We start from the raw sequence: 18,526 nt of genomic DNA on the forward strand, positions 1-18,526 counted from the left end.
AGAGTTTTTATTGTCTAAATATGCAAAAAGATCTTTGAGAATTAGCTATTTCTCTTTGAAGAGCTGAGGACTTCTAAAAGAACTTGTTTTCATTGTTTGATATGATTTAAACTTTTACAATCATTTCCAACTGTAAGTCTGTGTTGATTAAGCACAGCTCCTACACACCCTGATCATGGAGCCGTAGCAGTAGGAGTCACAGAATCAACCAGGTTGGAAGAGACCTCTGGGATCATCGAGTCCAACCGTTGCCCTGACACCACCATGTCAACTAGACCATGGCACTAAGCATGCCCTTCATCTAAACCAGCAGGAGGGTCAAACCAGGCACTCTGGCAGAGAAGGACAATAGTGTACACCACCTTCCACACACATCCATTTCCTAATCTGAAGTAGCTGACAGAAGCCAAGGTGTAAAATCTGGCATGTAGCATAAGTACTTGTATTCTATACATGTCACCTTGATAATACAGCACAATTATAGAGCATCGATGCACAAATAAGTTTCTGTATAGAACAATTTTTATTCAGGATTAAAATATAGACAGGGATTTCAGACTAAAATCCATGGTACTTAAGTGATTCTACATTGACATACATATCTATCAACCTGAATAAGTTGCTGGCAAGTAGTGGCTTATCCTAAAAATATTAATAAATCTCTTGTAAAAATACAGAATTAGACACTTTCAAAAATCCAGCTATGCTACTATCAAAGCCAGTGTGAAAGTAACTACTACTAAAGTCAATAAATTAATAACACCCTGCTAGTCACTTTTGAAAATTCCACCAATAGGGTTAAATTTCAGGGTCCAAGTTTAGCCAGTTATTTATTTTATCAAGTCAATATAAATACACCTAGCACATCTTGGAAAAGACCCATCTGAGATGCTGTTTTTATGGTACAACTTTGAAAATGAAAATATTTTTTAAGCACCCATATTTTAAACACTTATTTAACCTTTTCTCCCCTGACTAGAAACTTTATGTGTGGTCCTTCAGGTGGAAGGAATATCTTCTGAAGATACTGTGAGCAAACTAGATGCAAAGAAGATCTTCAAAGCCAGAAAACGACATGAAATCACAAATATCTTCCAGTCCTCTTAAGTGATGCTAAAAAGTCATGAAGATTTCTACTGAAATTGAAGACACTTAGGAATGTAGACAGAGTTCATACAAGTCATTTTACTTGTCACACTAATGAAAGGGCTTAATCATCAATGATATTCATACACTCATCTTGTTAGTATTCATACACTTGTGAAGCCTGTAATATCCTCGAAGTTTCCTCAGCAAGCTGCAAACAGGTATCTCAGGGAAACTGGACATTTTCCTTAAATAGACTGGAAGTGCTTTACATACCAAATTCCCAGCAGAAGTTAGACGACAGAGGAGAGAAGTTGAGCTGATATATTGCAATAAAGCTTAAAGCAAATAACTCGAATCTAAGAGATGAAAATTAAGTAAGTCAGCAAAAAATGACTTTTACTTAGTTTATTAGTTTCGCAAATGTACTTTAGAGCTGCACCACTTAATGTGTTATTAATTTAAACGGCGTCTTTTACAGTGTAAAGTTTCAGGAGCCAAGACTTCCTAGAAGTCGCATCACTTGGTTTTGTTCTTGTAGTTTAGCTTAAAGTTTTGGCACAGCTTCATAAATACCCCATGAGCACATATTTCTTTCTTTGAAAGCATTTTGGTTACTTTAATTTCTTTCTTTTCCCTTGTGAACTACAAAAATATTTTTGTTTTCCCTGAAGAACAAATAATAACGTTCCAACAGACTGGCACCAGAACAGCATCAGGCATTTATCTTGTGAGATGGTTATCACCATGCCAATGCTACAGCTAACAGAAGCATGGCCAGTGGTTAAAGGTTAATCTTTGTTTGGCTGCTTTAGTTGTTTGGCTTTCCTCAAGTACACAAAATCACACAGAATCACAGAATCAACCAGGTTGGAAGAGACCTCTGGGATCATCGAGTCCAACCGTTGCCCTGACACCACCCTGTCAACTAGACCATGGCACTAAGTGCCACGTCCAGTCTTTTCTTAAACACCCCCAGAGATGGTGACTCCACCACCTCCCTGGGCAGCCCATTCCAATGGCTAATAACCCTTTCTGAGAAGAAATTCTTCCTAATGTCCAATCTGAACCTTCCCTGGCGAAGCTTGAGGCTGTGTCCTCTTGTCCTATCGCTAGTTGCCTGGGAGAAGAGGCTGACTCCCACTCCACTACAACCTCCCTTCAGGTAGTTGTAGACTGCAATAAGGTCACCTCTGAGCCTCCTCTTCTCCAGGATAAAGATGGACCCAGCACAGTCCATCAAAGGCCCTCCCTTAACTTGTAACTAGTTTGTATCACAGCCAACTGTGCAAATTACAGTCAAACTGCAAATTCCTTACAATAGATAATTATAAAACAAAGTTCATAAGAAATATAAAAGTTTCAGCATCTTGTTGTTTACCCCTCTACAAGGAGCTCTAAATCACATTATGACTTGGTGCATGAAGAGGTGCAATCATCTTTAAAGATTTGAATATTATTTCAGGCCACTCAACTGCCCTTCTATTCCTCTGCATTGTTTTTCCTGATAGAGGTTTTTTTGCTTTTTAAACAAAAGCAGTGTATTCTAGAAAAATTTACATATATCCTAGAAATAAATTTATTCAATTTGGTGTGAAGAGGGGCGGGGGGAAGATTATGATGCACTGAATCACGACAGGATAAAAATGCTTTAAAGTCTCTAGATTCTCATGTTATCCTGGTTACCGCTACAAATACGTAAAAAACATATTTAGCAGTTATTTATCCACTGAATAACCTGCAGTTTCCACAATGCACTTCGATTTATCAAATTAATAATAATTTGATCTTGAGGAGAGGAGAGTTTTCAGTTGGAAGGGACCTACAATGATCATGTATTTCAACTGCCTGACCACTTCAGGGCTGACCAAAAGTTAAAACATGTTATTAAGGGCATTGTCCAAATGCCTCTTAAACACTGACAGGCACAGGGCACCCACCACCCCTCCTGGAAGCCTGTTCCAGTGTTTGACCACCCTCTCGCTAAAGAAACGCTGCCTAACATCAAGTCTAAACTTCCCCTGACGCAGCTTTGAGCCATTCCCACGCACCCTGGCACTGGGTACCAGGGAGAAGAGGTCAGCACCTCCCTCTCCGCTTCCCCTCCTCAGGAAGCTGGAGAGAGCAGTGAAGACACCCCTCCTTTTCTCCAAACTAGACAACCCCAAAGTCCTTAGCTGCTCCTCATAGGACGTGCCTTCCAGTCCTTTCACCAGCTTTGGTCCCCTCCTTTGGACACACTCAAGGACCTCAACATCCTTCGTAAATTGTGTGGCCCAGAACCGCACACAATACTCAAGGTGAGGTCGCACCAATGCTGAATACAGTGGGATAATCACCTCTTTTGACCAGCTGGTTGTCCTGTGTTTGATGCACCCCAGGATGTGGTTTGCCCTCTTGGCTGCCAGGGCACACTTCTGACTCCTATTGAGCCTGCTGTTAACCAGCACCCCCAAACCCTTTTCTGCAGGGCTGCTCTCCAGCCACTCCTCTCCCCATTTAGACTTGTGCCCAGCGTTACTCCATCCCAGGTGCAGAATCTGGCACTTGGTCTTGTTCAGTTTCATCCCATTAATCACCGCCCAATGCTCCAGCCTATCAAGATCCCTCCGCAAGGCATCTTGTCCCTCAAGAGAGTCACCAGCAAACAGATACAGTTTGGTACCACCAGCAAACTTGCTCATGGTGCATTCAACTCCTGCATCCAGACTGTTGATAAATATATTGAACAGAACTGGCCCTAGAATTGAACCCTGAAGAATACCACTGGTGACTGGTCACCAGCCTGATGTAGCCCCATTCACTACAACCCTTTGAGCTCTGCCATTCAGCCAGTTCTTCACCCAGCACAGTGAACCCACTCATCCCACATTCAGACAACTTGTCCTGAAGGATGCTGGGAGGGACAGTATCAAAAGCCTTACTAAAACCCAGAAAAACTCCATCCACCGCCTTCCCTTCACCCACCAGGCAGATGACCTTATCACAGGATACCAAATTGCTTAGACAGGACTTTCCCTTTGTGAACCCATGTCGACTGTGCCTGATGATTGCATTATTCTTTGAATACCTTTCAACAGTACCCAGTATAATCTTCTCCAGAATTTTTCCAGGAACTGAGGTTAGACTAACAGGTCTGTAGTTCCCTGGGTCTTCCCTCACACCCTTCTTGTAAACTGGAATAACACTGGCTAGCTTCCAGTCAGCAGGGAACTCCCCAGACTCCCAAGACCTTTGGTAGATGATCGAGAAGGGTCCTGCCATAACATCTGCTAGCTCCTTCAGCACTCTGGGATTAATCCCATCAGGCCCCATGGATTTGTGAACATTCAGGTGACCATGTTCAAGTATCGGTCCAATGAGGGACTAGGACTATTACATGGATTCCTGTAAATGAGATTAAGGACTTAATTTACAAGGACTCAGTTTACATTTACAAAACTCTACGGTGTTCTGGTTAAGAAATGCTTCTAAGTGGTATTTCAAAATAATCTATAAGTTTCAGAATGCAAATATCATTACACTAATTTGAAATTCTACAAGGTAAAATTAACTTTGTGTTTATCCTTACAACCTAAAAGGCACGGGGCTGAGGAGGACATAAAGAGGAAAACATGGTTGCAGGAACCTTATGGTAAGTGATAAAAATCTTTTTTATGGGCGTCTCTGTGGAATGAACAAACAGTTCACATTAAGAAAAAAAAATAGGTGGGAAACTCCCTTATACTCCTCTTCCATCACAAACAAAACAATCACAAACCAAGTTTTTACAGTTCAGATAACTCTCCTTGATTTGTAGTGGCCACTCAACTAGTCCAATGTCTTTAAATTTATAGTCTCAAGATGTGTTGGGTCCTCATTTTTCCCAAATCTCTATCTTTTTTAACTTCTTTAGCACCATTTATCCTATACATAGCACAACCAGAAGTCGGTCTTCACAGTAGAAATACCATTGACAATATAGTCAAAATAATAATAATACTCAAAAGATAATATTAGTCAATCTCTGATTATCAGAAGCCACAGTTATGACCTCTGCATTCCATAGAGGGTCCTTCTCCATCAAGTCTTTTCACAGTGTCAAAGCTCATTCAGTGGGTATTGGAGCATCAGGAGCTATCCCTGCACAACAAGCTCATTTGTGTGAACTTCCATTTCCATATGCTGTGGGTACCACCACGAGGACCTACCTTCTCCCAGCCTCTCTGCGGAATGCACATCCTCATTCATTACACACACTGAGGTGCACGCATAGTGATTAAAAAAGCTTGTCAAAATATGAAATATAAACAAAATAATGGCAGAGCATGAAAAGTGACATGAAAAGTCCTGGCCTTCAGTGTCCCACTTGATTAAAAGTCCCTACTAAGCTGCAGTGAGATTTCAGTATGAACTCTGCCTTTTTGAGTTACACTAGCCTAAGAATACTATGCTACTAAAAAAAAAACCACACCAAACCCCAAAACATCCAAAATATTCAAAAGTCCCATGAAGAAGGTTTGCACATTCTGTTCCATAATCCAGTTTATTCAATTGTAACTTCTCTCTCCATCGACTTGGTCACCAAATAACATTTAGCTGCGGCTACATATGTTGACCCAGCATATACATATAGCCAAAGATTTGGGTTGTAAAATGGAAACATGTACTAGTTTTCAGATTCTGGCCTCAAAATGTCCGTAGTCGCTACACAGCTGGAATGATCCAACATTTTATAATTGCTGGCTTAGGTTTAAAAAGAGTTTACAAAAAATCCACGTCACTTACGAACGACTAAATGTATCCTTGTACAGCCAGAGACATTGTAAGGCCTCCTACGATGCATCAAACCAACTAATTTTGCAGTACGGGTGGAAGAAATTCCTACCTGTAACTATCAAGAGAATCCAGAATTTATAAACCAGCTAACATTACTGTATAGCTTTGTACAGCAGACAGTGAGGTGGACTGAAAAGTAGCTGAATAGGGGGGCCCTGAGGCCGCTGATCAGAGGTGCCAAGCCTTGTTGAAGGCTGGTAACAAGTGGTGTACCCTAGGGGTCCATATTGGGTCCAGTCCTGTTTAACATCTCAATCAATGACCTGGATGATGGGGCAGAGCGTACCCTTAGCAAGTTTGCTGATGACACAAAGTTGAGAGGAGTGGCTGATAGGCCAGAGGGGCATGCTGGCATCCAGCATGAGCTTGACAGGCTGGAGAAATGGGCACACAGGAACCTCATGAAGTTCAGCAAGAAGAGAAAAGTCCTGCACCTGGTGAAGAACAACCCCACACACCAGAATGTGCCGGGGACCATGCAGCTTGGCAGAAAAGGACCTGGAAGTCCTGGTGGACACCAAGTTGAACATGAGCCAGCAATGTGGCCTTGCAGCAGAGGAGCCTACCAGCATCCTGGGTTGCATTAGACCAAGTATTGCCAGCAGGTTGAAGGAGGTGATCCTTGCCCTCTGCTCAGCACTGTTGAGGCCACACCTGGAGTACTGTGTCCAGTTCTGGGCTCCCCACTACAAGAGAGACATGGACACACTGGAGAGAGTGTGGAGGGACTGGAGCATCCCTCGTATGAGGAAAGGCCAAGAGAGCTGGGACTGTTCAGCCTGGAGAAGAGAAGGCTCAGGGGGATCTCATCAATGTGTGTAAATACCTGAAGGGAGGGCACAAAGAAGACTGAGCCAGGCTCTTTTCCACGGTGTCAAGTGACAAGACAAGAGGCCGTGGGCACAAACTGAAACACAGGAGGTTCCCTGTGAACATCAGGAAATGTGGGGTTTTTTTGTGGTGAGGGTGACCAAACACTGGTATGAGTTGCCCAGGGAGGTTGTGGAGTCTCTCTCCTTGGAGACAGTCAACAGCTATCTGGACATGGTCCTGGGCAACTAGCTCTAGGTGGCCCTATTTGAGTGGGTGGAGGGGAGGTGTGGGTCCGATGACCTCTAGAGGTCCTTTCCAAGCTCAACCATTCTGTGACACAAAATAATATCCCCATCTTTCAAAAGGCCCACCACAGACTTTCCGTGGTGCCTGCAAATGCTTCCAGGTATGGTTTGAGTAAGTATAATTTCAGATAGCAAAAGCCTCCTCAGTGTTTTTCCTCACTTGCTTAACAAGTTGGTTCTGCTCATACACAGGTGACACAAGGGTGCATAACATGCTTGGCAAGGGGACAAAAATGCTTTAAATCAGACCATCCTCTGATTTAATAGCTAGAGTTTGGAATTTCAGATCATATTTGCTAACATGTCTTTAAACCCTACAATAGACAGGGTTATGTCTTGTCTTGTAATAATCAGCTGCTAGAAAAAGCTAAGTATTTTAAACTTTAAATTCAATTAAATTCAATCAAGATTACACGCACTTCATTGTATCTGCAAGACACACTGCTTTTTCTTAATTTATGGCACTGGGATGGAGTAATCCCATGAAACTGTACAGGCTTGGTAGAATAGAAAGCAGCTATGAATAGAAAAGCAGCTGAATAGAAAAAGAAGCTATGCAGAAGATGACCCAGGAATCTTGGCTGTTGCCCCTGAGTACCAGGGAGAAGAGATCAGCACCTCCCTCTCCACTTGCCCTCCTCAGGAAGCTGCAGAGAGCAGTAAGGTCACCCCTCAGCCTGCTTCTCTCCACACTAAACAAACCCAATGCTCTCAGCCTCTCCTCAGAGGACATGCCTGCCAGCCCCTTCCCCACCTTGGCTGCCCCCCTCTGGACACATTCAAGTACCTTAAAATCCTTTTTAAATGGCGGGGCCCAGAACCATACATAATACTCAAAAGTGAGGCCGGACCAGCGCTAAATACAGAATCACAGAATCACAGAATCAACCAGGTTGGAAGAGACCTCTGGGATCATCGAGTCCAACCGTTGCCCTGACACCACCATGTCAACTAGACCATGGCACTAAGTGCCATGGCCAGTCTTTTCTTAAACACATCCAGAGATGGTGACTCCACCACCTCCCTGGGCAGCCCCTTCCAATGGCTAATAACCCTTTCTGAGAAGAAATTCTTCCTAATGTCCAACCTGAACCTCCCCTGGCGAAGCTTGAGGCTGTGTCCTCTTGTCCTATCGCTAGTTGCCCGGGAGAAGAGGCCGACTCCCACTTCACTACAACCTCCCTTCAGGTAGTTGTAGACTGCAATAAGGTCACCTCTGAGCCTCCTCTTCTCCAGGCTAAACAGCCCCAGCTCCCTCAGCCGTTCCTCGTAGGTCAGACCCTCCAGACCCTTCACCAGCTTGGTCGCCCTCCTCTGGACTCTCTCCAACACCTGATAATACAGTGGGATAATGACCTTCTAAAGCTTTTTTTTTTTGACAATACAGCCTTCAAACTGCAGATCAGTTTAGACAATGCCAGATGATATCAAATCACCAAGAATTAACCTCAAACTGGAGCCATTAATTGTAAATTTTTCACATTAAATGTAAGACCAAACACGTTTTCATTTAGAGGATCTTCTGGAAACTAGCAAAGATGTACATCAGCTTTAATGCTTAATGAAAATGTGTTAGATTGTTAGATTTTATTTGTAACTTTATAACTAAATGGGTGATCAAAGCTTGTGTATAGATGATGGGGTTTTTTTCTAAATCAAAAAGGTGACATATCAAGCTTTGAACCTAATAGTAGTAACTGAAATTTCACATTGGCCTTAACAAGTTTGAAAAATTCTATTGTACTGAAAATCTAGAAAGTAAGAATTGCTGCCATCAAAAGGGAAGAAACTGATTATTCAGTTTTTACAAGATACTAATCTTAAAAAAGTTCTGTGCTGAAATTATCTGACAGGTTGCAAATATGGTGAATTGTTATGGCATTGAAATACAAATGTCAGAACTTGTAACACTACTTTTAACTACTTCAATCATCAAACAGTTAAGATGATCTTCTCTGGATAGAGCTTAAGCAATGTTAACTGTTATTTCACAGATAGCTTCTCACTTAGTTAACTTCATTTATTTCCCAGCAGAATTTTCGGAGTATTGAATGCATTTCAACACTATCCCTTTCACAAGGGACAAAAGGTAACATCTATACATTTAAGAAAATCTAAAAAGCATGTACACAAGCCACATGCATGTGGTTTAAGAAAACCATATGTGGCTTGAAGAAATAAAAGGAAAACTTACTAGGATGTATGTTTAATCAATCAATCAACCGACGCAACTTAACAGATAGTGTAATTAAAAAAATAATACCCACAATAAGTAACAGGCTCTGCAGACAGACAGCTTGGAAATCATTGCTGTGTACAAGCGTGTCACACACAGAGGAGTAGAGAGAGGAACAGACAAAGCAGATGCACTTCAAGTGAACTTCTCACCACAGCTTCAACCTGTGTGAAAAGTTAGCATGACATAGAAGAGGCTCTACCAGTTCAACCCACAGATCGATAAAACTCAAGAGTTCTCTTGGGAAAGGTACAGTGAAAACTCCCACAAGGCTCTTTTTCCAGTGCCCCTTTCACAGGCCTCAGCATATCGTGAAGGCCAAAATAAGACTCTGGGGAGAATTATGTTAGCATTGCAGAAATTCCAGATGCCGCTGCCTATACAGCAGTTTAAAAACACCCGCATAACTCCGACTACATCCATTACTGTGAAACATGGGGATTCAATCCAACAGGAGGCTTAGCAATTCATCAAGAAAAAAAAAAAGTCCGTAAGTTAACATCTAGCAGAGGAGCCTTCAGGGACTGCCCCACGTACTAAAAAATGTTACCACAACACTATCCAAATCAAAAGTTACTTCCTTCTCTGACACCATTTATCTTCTACAAAGTTTAAGATTTTTGCAAAAGGCATTTAATGATCCAGCTTTCAAGACAGCTTTATGCTTAAACCAAAGCAAATCTATTTTAAGAATTTAGAATCAGCTTTACAATCACTGTTACAAATTTAAAGGAAAAAACATCATCTTCAAAGACAGCAAGACAAAACTCAAGCTAACCATTGTTGTGGCAGAAAAAGGACAAGCAACGAAAACAAAACGATGGATTTCTGATGCAAGTGCAAACAGAGTATCTTGTTATGCTCAAATTTTCAGATTCACAGCTCTATAGGAACACTGTTGCAAACGGATTCATCAGAACAAAAGCCAACTGAGCTGTCTGTGGTATCTTCAGTGGCTTCATCTTTCTAAAATGTAGTAGGAAGTACTATTGCAGCCAGAAAAATCTCTTTTTCTTGAAAAAATACCCCATGTTTAGCAATGAATCATTGCTAATAATAGAAAGCAAACTATTCTTTTTTCCCCTATCGAGAATGGGTAGTAGACTAGGAGTCCAAACTCCTTATAACCCATTAGTCTAATAAACAAATGAAAAGGTCTAAACTCTACCCCAAATCCAAGTAGGCCATTAAACCTGACCATGTAGGACACAGGTCTAGCCACTTCAGTTTCTTAGCCCTTTTACATTGTGCCAAGCATGGGCAACGAGCCTGTTGCAAAATCCAAACTGGTATCTCCAAACCTGTCCAGAGATGTCATGATACTACACTCAGGCCCACATCCTGAAAGTTATAAGATTGATAAAAATTTGAGGAGTAAGTACATGACATAAATTAAAATAAAAATTATTGGGCTGCTAAATGTACCTAAAATTCCATTTTTAACTTTAGCTTAAAAATTAGTTTCATTTAAAAAACTGAATTTACTTAGAACTCCAGTTTTAACTTAAAAGCTCAAGTTTTTAACTTTACTTTAGCTAAAAACTCCATTTAATTTACTGTTAACCACTGTAAAATTAACTCCAAGTCAGGTACCAAAGTTTTCCTGTGCAATGGAAACTACAACAGGTTTTGCAGTGTATTGTTAGTACATGCAAATAAGGCACAGGAGGATTTGCACAAGCTTTGTTCTCCTGTCACTTTACAACTTATTTCAGATGGACTGGGTTTGCACTCCCACAGAATATCACAGAGCGAATGGGAACATCTGGAACAGTTCAACGCTTTTCAAACTTATTATTTAATAAAGTATGCAAAAAGGATTTGTTACTCTCTCCTTTGTCTGCAGATACACTGTAGCATGATTTATGATACTGTAATTTGGACCATCTTCAAAGATTTATTTTCGATAGAGGAAAGATCTCTGAAGATGTTCCAGACACTTGTAATCAGATGTTTAACCACCTCATTTTTATTCATTTCGCATACTGGGATTTTTTTGAGGGAGGGAGGGAAGATGGTTTTGTTTAATGCTCAATTCTTTACTGAGATTATAAACTATATAAACTCCACACAAATGTAAGGCTGTGTGAACCATATATCTCTGTTGTCCCCACCACATTAAGTGACCTAAGGATGTTTTAAGATGCTATTTTCAAACACAGTAACTCATGCATGAAGAAGAATTAGAATTTAGCTGAGAGCGACAATATAATTTCAACCTTATGGAAAATACAGTCCCTCTCTTCCTCATGCTGGCCCATTTAGTTAGACATGCATCTCTTGGTCACGGCACTGGAAACAGGCTGCCCCCAAATGTTGAATGTTTGTGTTCATGTGCTTTGCCTTAGTTTGATCACATCATTCTTCAACTGCTTCTAACATTCTCTAAAGATGCAAATTGTAACATTTTAAGAGTGAAAAGGTGGGATGCGGGGATGAGACATGGGTGACAGTAACAGTAGGTTTTACTGAAAATATGTAAACACCTTTCTGTTCTCTATGTTTATTAAGAGATTCTTGCTTTTACGGTTTTCTAGGTAGAAGTAAAACATTGTTTTAACTTTCCTTCTCTACCCAATAAGCATAAGCTTTGTGATAAAACACAAATGGGTTATGAAGTATTGGAAGAGGCTGCCCAGGGAAGTGGTTGAGTCACCATCCCTGAAGGTATTTCAAAGAAGTCTAGACGTGGTGCTTAGGGACATGGTTTAGTGGTGGACTTGGCAGTGTTAGGTTAACGGTTGGCCTTGATAATCTTAAAGATCCTTTCCAACCAAAACGATTCTACGATTCTATGATTCTAAAAGATGGCTGGTTCCAGGACATAAGTCTTACAAATGATCTTTAACAGTAGACTGAGGTCATGTGTTATTAGGCATGAAAGAATACACACAGAGAGAAGTAAATGGGGAACATAAAGCTGCAGAGAAAAGCTTACACCAGCATCAAAATTTCACAGAATCACAGAATCAACCAGGTTGGAAGAGACCTCTGGGATCATCGAGTCCAACCATTGCCCTGACACCACCCTGTCAACTAGACTATGGCACTAAGTGCCATGTCCAGTCTTTTCTTAAACACATCCACAGATGGTGACTCCACCACCTCCCTGGGCAGCCCATTCCAATGGCTAATGACCCTTTCTGAAAAGAAATTCTTCCTAATGTCCAACCTGAACCTCCCCTGGCAAAACTTGAGGCTGTGTCCTCTTGTCCTATCGCTAGTTGCCTGGGAGAAGAGGCCGACTCCCACTTCACTACAACCTCCCTTCAGGTAGTTGTAGACTTTTTCCTCAGGCTACAAACTTTCCTGTTATTTAAAATTAAGAACTACTGCAGCACTGTGTTACTAGTAAATGGCAGCTTCATTTACTACCAGAAACTCATCTCCACGTAACTCAGCTCATGTAAAAGCAAAAAAAATTGCAAAATCTTAATACACAGTGCACTGATTTACCTCTGATAAGCAATGTACATAGCACTGAAGGAGAAAAGAGGTCATCAGCCACTGTTCTACATGGTTCGTAAAGACACATCCTAGCAAAAAGAAATTCAAGGATCACTGTCTGCTTTTTCCTCTTCTCAAAAACATTGAGCAATTAACCCAAGACATCATTTCAGACAGAACCCAGAACTCTGCTACATGGGCAGTCAGTAGTTTGTGCCATGTTAACCTATGTTAAGGGTACATGTGTATAAAAACCTCTAGGAAGAAGCATGAAAGGAGAGGTAGCTGCCTGTCAATCAGTGCAGAAACACACAAGCAAAGAGAGGCAAGAATGCATCATGATGTACATCCCAGCTGACACACACACAATTTCATTCTTAAGCTCATTCTCCCAGCTTTGCAGGGCACTGGAAACATGCACATGCCTTCTTAAGGCATACATTTTCTTCACGCTCATGCAGGAAACCAGATAACCCCACCACCCTCTTGTAATTCAACACTCAAGTTAGGCACGCACACACAACACATCACATCAATCCTATTAACCTCCAGCACTGTTTGCTGCGCTCACTCAGAATACCTCATTCGTCCATTCAACCTCACTCAGAGCCATTCAGCCCTGATTTGCCAACTCCCTCCCATCACAGGCCAATTCATTCTCTTGATATACTCGTTAGGACAAGGACTGTTTAACCAACAGGGTATAAAGCCCCCCCCAAAACTGACCGTAAGACCAACCATTACTCATCAGCGAACAACTGCTGTGTTGGTTATCCTGTATTCATGGCTATTTCCTCATTCCCACAGCACCCAGCGTTTCTTTGTGCTATCAATTACACCTCCTGCGCTGCAGTAGTTTCAACAGCTAATTAATTGCCTTGGAGAATCTCCTGCTTATCCTAATTCTATGAGTCTACTCCAAGGTAAGGTAAATCACATCCAGCAGGCCTGTGCTCTGCTACCACAAACTGGGAATGAACAACAATGTATTATTATTATTTTAAGGGATTATTAGCTTATATTATAAGGTTTTCTTTTCTTTCTAGTATAGCACTTTACAGCCTTTCACTGCAAGGATGCTGAGTACTTCAGCTTTACTGCATGTGTGTGCACATGCCGGGGAAGAGTCAGCTAAACTGACACTTCAGCTGTACACTGTGGAAGCAAAGCAATGTTAAAGCCTGAAGAGAAACTTTCCATTACATTAAACATGAGTTTGTTCCCACACAGAATCACAGAATCAACCAGGTTGGAAGAGACCTCTGGGATCATCGAGTCCAACCGTTGCCCTGACACCACCCTGTCAACTAGACCATGGCACTAAGTGCCATGTCCAGTCTTTTCTTAAACACATCCAGAGATGGTGACTCCACCACCTCCCTGGGCAGCCCCTTCCAATGTCTAATAACCCTTTCTGAAAAGAAATTCTTCCTAACGTCCAGCCTGAACCTCCCCTGGCGAAGCTTGAGGCTGTGTCCTCTTGTCCTATCGCTAGTTGCCCGGGAGAAGAGGCCGACTCCCACTTCACTACAACCTCCCTTCAGGTAGTTGTAGACTGCAATAAGGTCACCTCTGAGCCTCCTCTTCTCCAGGCTAAACAACCCCAGCTCCCTCAGCCGTTCCTCGGAGGTCAGAGCCTCGTGCAGGAATAGACTTTTGACTTCAACCAAGCACAATGAGTTACGTTTTTATCTGATATTTTTTTTAAACTGTTTAACACTTGCCACATATCCTAGTGAGTACAGAGGATACTTCTTGTTATTTATTAATCCTTGCACAGAAGCACTAATTCTGAGTAAGAGTATGAAGACACCAGACTTTAAGGGCTTGGGTTTGTACACCGAAACTCTAGAGCATTTGACAGACCTGCATACGCTAAGGCCACTTTCTCTACCTCTCCTCACGTAGAGATTGCATACCTGTGGTCCCCAAAGACAAGTGAACTGTCAAGCATGTTTGGAAAAGGAAGGGAGCTAATAAAGAGTATTTCCTTGTTGCTCAAACTTTAGGCTTGCTGCTCCTGTTCCCACTCGCAGTCAAAATACACTAATTTCGCTGTTTCAATTTATCTACCTATTTTCTTATACAGCTGAGGCTTGGGAAGTGGTAGGGGCTTCTGGAAACAGTAGGTTACTTTTCCAGCATTCAGTTATCTGCCTTGTAGAATACCATGATGTTTGGACTATACTTCTGGATTTACTCCTTTGAAGTGCTATGCAGAGTTTGAAAGAACGTATCAGAACATCTGTGTTTTATGCTCAGAACTATAACCATCATCTGGATTACGGCAGGTGAATCCTGGCATCTCCAACCTAAGTCTTGGAGCTAATGCCCTAAAATATTGAATTTACCTTTCTCATAGCTCTGCCCCAGTATTAACCATAATTTCCTCATGGTGTTTGGTAACACAGTGGAATGACTGTGTTCCTCACAGTGAAGTTCCTACAGATCAAGTCCTGTCACAAAGATATCAGTATGTGGGTTTCAGGATAAACCTGTTCTATCTGGTTTAAAGGCTTCTAAAATGGCCCTTCTGCTTGCCCCCCATCTCCCGCCATGTGCCCTCACCAATCTCTTTGCACATGGAGTTTAGTGACTACCTGTCCACATTGCAAGTTCTCACTCTTTGATCTGACAGAGAACTAACCCATAAGAAAATCTTCAAACCATTAAATTAACAAGCTAATCCAACAAACCCCACTACTGAACAGTTACCAGATCTGATGCAGAGATGAATGGGGTAATGCATGCCCAAGGATCACGGAGGCACCGTAAGGCCACCTCTCTTGGGAACAGTCTGCTGCATTTCAATTGCATTAGACACAACATAAAATTGCACTGTTTATCACAATGAATATACTCAAAGGGTTCAAAGGGCAGGCAAGGGACTCAACACACATCTAAAATTGCTGCTTATCACTCAAGAGCAAGGCATGTTATCATTACACAAGGGAAACTCCTCAAGACACTACCTACATTAACCACAAGCAGAGGTCTTTAAACTTTAGGGCACTCAAATGCACTCAGCTGCCTAAAGGCCCTGAGTAAATTAAAATATCTAAATCCTTACTATTGCTACTCTCTGCCTCTTCTACCAGAAGATGCCATCCTCTGAAGTAGCAGTTGTTGAAAATGATGGTGCTTTAGCTTACAGGCCCAGCCATGTAAACTAACAATGTCTCCCCACACCCAACAAATCAGGAGCTGGAGGAAAGAAAAATAAATACATATAAGCATAGAATATGTCAAGCTGGAAGGGACCCGTAAGTCCAACTCCCTGCTCCTCGCAGGACTACCTAAAACTAACCATGTGACTAAGAGCATCGTCCAGATGCTCCTTGAATTCTGACAGGCTTGGTGCCCTGACCACTTCCCTGGGCACCTTATTCCAGTGACCGATCACCTTCTCAGTGAAGAACCTTTTTCTAATGTCCAATCTGAACTTCTGCTGAGCTTCATTCCATTTCCTTGTGTCCTATTGCTGGTCACCAGAGAGAGGAGATCATAGAATCATAGAAAGATTTGGGTTGGAAGGGACCTTAAAGATCATCTAGTTCCAGCCCCCCTGCCACAGGCAGGGACACATTTCCACTAGACCAGGTTGCTCAAAGCCCCATCCAACCTGGCCTTGAACACTGCCAGGGAGGGGGCAGCCACAGCTTCTCTGGGCAACCTGTTCCAGTATCTCACCACCCTCACAGGAAAGAATTTCTTCCTAAGATCTAATCTAAATCTACCCTCGTTCAGTTTAAAACTGTTGCCCCTTGTCCTGTCACTCCACGCCCTTGTAAAAAGTCCCTCTTCAGCTTTCCTGTAGGCCCCCTTCAGGTACTGGAAGGCTGCTATAAGGTCTCCCCAGAGACTTCTCTTCTCCAGGCTGAACAAGCCCAACTCTCTCAGCCTCTCTTCATAGGAGAGGTGCTCCAGCCCTCTGAGCATCTTTGTGGCCCTTCTCTGGACTCGCTCCAACAGCTCCATGTCCTTCTTATGTTGGGGTCCCCAGAGCTGGACGCAGTACTCTAGGTGGTCTCACGAGGGTAGAGTAAAGGGGCAGAATCACCTCCCTCGACCTGCTGGCCACACTTCTTTTGATGCAGCCCAGGATACAGTTGGCCTTCTGGGCAGCAAGCGCACATTGTCAGCTCATGTTGAGCTTCTTGTCAACCACCACCCCAAAGTCCTTCTTCTCAGGGCTGCTCTCAATCCATTCTCTGCCCAGCCTGCATATGTGCTTGGGATTGCCCCGACCCACATGCAGGACCTTGCACTTGGCCTTGTTGAACTTCATGTGGTTTGCACAGGCCCAGCTCTCAAGCCTGTCCAGGTCCCTCTGGATGGCATCCCTTCCCTGCAGCCTGTTGACCACACCACACAGCTTGGTGTCATTGACAAACTTGCTGAGAGTGCACTCAATCCCACTGTCCACGTTGCCAACAAAGATGTTAAACGCACCCATTCGGTTTTGCTGCCTTTGATGAAATGAACTACAACCTCTCAATAAGGACCACTACAAACAGATTTCAGCTGAGAATATCCGACACAGTTTTATACTAGCACTCTGTTTCAGAGACTACCAAGGATAGAAGATGCTAACCAACACTGGCAGCATAAGGCCCTGAAAATTAGAAGGTAAAATGAAGAGAAAGCACTTCAAGGGTTAAACTTTTAAAGGAAATTTTCCTAAACATAAATATCCTAAGTCACTAGGAATATGACTAGAATGAGGCCTATAAATCTCAATGATGTAAGCCAAGACTAGAGGCCAACACAAGCCTCCAGTCTTGCATCCTGTATCCTGGACTCCATATATTTTGGACTCTCTGCAGTGCTTAAACTCTATCTACAGTTCATTCATTTATTTTGGGCCCTAAAAACGCAAGGGTAACCATTTACTTGCCGGTTTCCTCCTTAAGTCTGTAATGTCAATGAAAGGCTTCACGAGAACTTCAACAAAATCTGACTTCACAGTAAAAGTGTGAACGGAGTAAGTACTTCCTCCAAGCAAAAATTAAAGAAAAGACTTAAAGACCCAAATACCAGTTGATTAACTCCTTGATTGTCCCTTAAATAAGTAGCCTTTTATGCCAGACAAGGTATGCCTAGTATGCTAAAATAAAACATCATGTAGAAGTACTCATGGTTTGGTAGAGTGCAGAACTGTCCACAAAATACTGGATGGCATTCCTCCTGTGAGTTCTTGATCAAATGAAACTGTGTTGGGGATCTCATCAATGTATATAAATACCTGAAGGGACGGGGCAAAGAAGAGGGAGCCAGACTCTCTTCTCTGGTGCCCAGTGACAGGACCAGAGGCAATGGGCACAAACTGAATCACAGGAGGTTCCCTCTGAACATCAGGAAACAACTTTTTTGCTGCGAGGCTGACTGAGCACTGGCACAGGTTGTGCAGAGAGGTGACTGTACATAGGAGATAGCCAAAACCATCTGGACATGGTCCTGGGCAGCTGGCACTAGGTGGCCCTGCCTGAGCACAGGGGCTGGACCAGATGATCTCCAGAGGTCCTTTCCAACATCAATCACCCTGTGATTCTGTGTTTTCAGTAGGAATGTGGGTGTTGCTTTGGAGCAGAGACAGAAGGGAAAAAAATTAAATGTCAGAAACAGAGTTGCTGTTGATAGCAATTAGCACTTACCTAGCACCTTCAGCATACAAATTGTGCTCACCACCTCGCTTTCAGAGACTTATACTCTATGTCTAATTAAATCCATCAAGGAGGTCTTCTGTTGACTTGAATTGGAAGTGGATTAGGAATCACAGTATGCATAACGTTATATTTGAAGCTCAGTAAGATGTAAACAT

At 42.4% G+C, this 18,526-nt stretch overlaps 1 protein-coding gene across 6 annotated transcripts in view; it reads right to left on the reverse strand.

Moving 5' to 3' along the window:
- TNS3 (tensin 3) overlaps positions 1-18,526 on the reverse strand; it is a 256,330-nt gene that overhangs the window by 58,518 nt on the left and 179,286 nt on the right. The gene's annotated exons all lie outside the window — the stretch shown is intronic.

This window comes from Nyctibius grandis, chromosome 3, assembly GCF_013368605.1.
Source record: "Nyctibius grandis isolate bNycGra1 chromosome 3, bNycGra1.pri, whole genome shotgun sequence".
Classification (NCBI taxonomy): Eukaryota; Metazoa; Chordata; class Aves; order Nyctibiiformes; family Nyctibiidae; genus Nyctibius; species Nyctibius grandis.